Here is a 3,627-nt window from a genome sequence, read left to right as displayed (position 1 = left end):
CGTCCTTCAATTGTCGACATTCATCTGCTGTATGCCCGGTGTCTCTGTGGAACCGACAATATTTACTGAAGTCCCTCTTGGATTTTTGATTGTCCGGGCGCCTAAAGGGGACCTGGTTTTCATTAGCCAGGTATATGTTTTCCCGAGACTCATTGAGCTCGGTGTATACCCTATACACGGAGAAATACCTCTCCCCTTTCTTTTTCTTTCCTCCCTCAGCTTCGGGGTTACTTCCTTCGTTCTTTTTTCTCTTGGAGGGGTTCTCCGTGGCAGGCTTTGGAGCTGCTGGGTCCGCCGAGGTTGAAGCAATGTTGATGTTTATTGTTGTAGTTTCGGACTGGGAAGTCGCTTTGAGCATCGACCTCGCTTCCTCTACATTGACAAACCTCTGCGCTCGTCTGTTAAACTCGGTTATTGACCTTACCGGTTTCCCTTGCATGTCGTCCCAAAGGGCACTTCCCGGTAATACACCAGCTCGGATAGCCATTAGGTGCCCACTGTCATCTACGTCCCGAGCTCGGGCGACTTCCAGATTGAATCCTGTTAGGTAAATTTTTAGTGTTTCGCCCGGCTGTTGTCGGACGTTAGTTAAGGTGGATGCTTTTGGTCTGACCCCCATAATTGCTCTGAACTGCTTCTTAAAGTCTTTCAACAACTGCTCCCAAGAAGTTATTGAGTGTCTCTTATATTTTTCGAACCAACTTTTGGCAGGTCCTGCCAATGATGTTGGAAACAACATGCACCTGAGCTCGTAACCCACATTACTGGCTCTCATGATAGTGTTAAACGTGCTCAGGTGACTACACGGGTCGGTCTTTCCTTCAAACGTTGGGACGTGAGGGATCCGAAACCCTTGAGGAAATTGAGTGTAGGAAATATGGGGAGAAAATGACTCGAGCTCCTTGTCAGAGTCCTCATATCGACCATTTCCTCGTTCATTCTTTAAAAGCCTAAAGGCTCTTTCGAGCTGATCGATTCTTTCTTGGACTGGGTCAGTAGGAGGTATTGTCTGGAATTGGCTGTCATCGATCACAATCCCAGGCTCGCGTCTCCGCGAGGGATCTCTATGCCTATTCAAGCGATCCCTCAGGTCCGGATTTGTTTGATCTCCATTACCCCGACTCTGGTTCAGATGTTTTCGTAGGTCGGGATGATTCTTTCGGCTTCCGGTATTCTTACGACCTCAGTCATGCTTACTGACTGACCTGGTATCTCCGGAATCTTCACTGGTAAAACTCATTTCTTGGTTATTTCGTGATGGATTCTTCCCACGTCGCCTCGTCTCCGCAGTGCGAGACCGAGACGTCTGACTTTTCTCAGATGGGGCGCCTCTCCGCTCCTGGAAAGTCTCCCTGTTTCCTTGTCTTTCCCCCGCACGCCCTTCATTTTGATCTCGAACGGGTTGAGCGGGGGGGGGCGAAGGATATCTTATGGGTGACGGAGGAAACCATATAGGCGACGGTGGCTGCCACCCTTGTCACGGCCTAGAGGGTCTGGAATTCGCCCGAGATGGTTCGGTCGCATTTGGTGCGCTCCCAGGTACCTGAGTCCGAGCCTCTGCAGGGGTTCGGTTATTCTCAGTTCCTGCAGGCACTTCCACAGGCGGGTTAGCCGGGGCCCGAGCCCGAGTACTCCTCTGGGGCCTAGGTGGAGCGGATGGCTCTGCTGGTGCCGGAGGTTGAGTCGGCCTCCTTGTGGCAGCATCTTTTCGTGGACGCCCACGGGGTCTCCGGGGAGGAACATGCACGTCCCTTGGAGGAGGAATTTGGTTTTCGCGTGGAGGCGGGGGCTGAGCCACCTGCGCCTCTGCGGCTATCCTTGTCAACTCCTCATTCCGTTTGTTGGCCTCTTCCAACAGCTGTTTCAACTGCCGGTTTTAAAGTTCCACAATAGGAACGTACCGCTCAGGATTATAGTACATATCCTCATCTCTTGGTGGAGGAGGTGGTCCCCGGGAATCAGAAGACCCACTTCTCTCTTCAACATTCGGATTCTCCATTGGCTGTTTTCCAGGACGTCTTGGGTAATTTTCTTCAGGTGTGTTCTGATTGTTTTTGGCCATGATTTTCTCAGGGATGAATGCTTAAGGCTCTCAATGAAAGCACCAAACTGTTGACGCAGTTTTTCGTCAACAGTGAAAGGAGAGCACGTAAACAATAACAGATAATGGCCAATTTAAATATCACAATACAAACACACGATTTTTACGTGGTTCAGCAGTTAAATCTGCCTAGTCCACGAGTCTCTGTTATTAAACTCAAGATTATCTCTGAAAATTCTTAAGCATGAATTCTTCAGAGTTTTCTCTTAAGGTTCAGAATTTCGGTCCCTTACAATGGCGCATGACCTCTCTATTTATAGAGAAGGCTGCGGAATACTATCCCACATATTTTGGGTAGTTACTCTTTTTGTGTAAATAAAATAAATGGCTTTAAATGCCTATAATCAAATATAAAAGGAAACGTCCCCTGAAGACCAGGGGACGTATAACTGACCAAATAATATCCCACGATTCTAGGGATTTACAGCAATAAATGAGGATTACATCTCGTATGGACAACACTTATAGATATTCAAGGTTTTTATCATATATCTCCAAGGATTTAGCTTCCCAGGTTTCTCGTCAGCTTTCGAGCTAGAGACATCTCCCGAGGTCACATGGCTTTCGAGATCGTCTGTGCGTCGAGCTCGGGACCCCTAATCCGAGGTCATCCCTGAGGATGGATGCGTCTCCAGAGCTACCTTTCGAGATCATGAACACTTCGAGGTCACCATATTCGAGGTCGTCTATGTCTTGCAGGCTCGATATTTAGTCCTGGAGCATACTCTAAACCTTACGAGTCCAATTGTTTGTGAATCCAACTTTCGAGGTCACACTTAACATGGCTTGAAAACTGGGTACAACAAGCTCATTGTTTTAAAATAAAACATAACTTTAAATAACATTGTTTACAAAGCTACATGCGGAAAAATACATAAAAACATAATTTTAAAGAGACTAAAAAAAAACGTTGTCCTCGAATCGACACGCAGCCCATCCACTCCATTCACCCCGATACACACACCAAGCTTCCAAGAATCATTCCGCCTCTACATCTATTTTCCTGCATCATACTAAAAGAAAAGGAGTGAGCCTAATGCCCAGCAAGGAAAAACTACTAACAACATAAACATACACATAAAATCATATCATAACATATGCTATAATCATATCATAACATATACTAAAAACATATCATAACATATACAATATAAGACTATACTAATAATGGCCGTTATGACATGTGATAAACCATCTACGTCCCCTGTTTAATATTTGAGGTAGGTTAGATCACATGTAGTGTATGATAACCCATCTACGTCCCCTGTCTAATATTTGAGGTAGGGTAAATCATAACATAACATATAAAACATAAACTTATCATAACATATTAAACATAACATATCATACAAACATACAAGATCTAGCCTATTTTCCTTACCAAAATACCGGGATGATGAGAACAAGGTCAGGATTTTGGAACACTCCTAAAAACCATTAATAGAGAGGTGAGTTTTCTAAAAGAAAGAGATGAAGAGGAATGAACTAAACCATCGAGAAGATACTTACCAACAAGAAATCTCAAG

The sequence above is a fragment of the Humulus lupulus genome, chromosome 9 (assembly GCF_963169125.1).
Source record: "Humulus lupulus chromosome 9, drHumLupu1.1, whole genome shotgun sequence".
Taxonomy (NCBI): Eukaryota; Viridiplantae; Streptophyta; class Magnoliopsida; order Rosales; family Cannabaceae; genus Humulus; species Humulus lupulus.
This window is presented reverse-complemented; position numbering follows the sequence as displayed.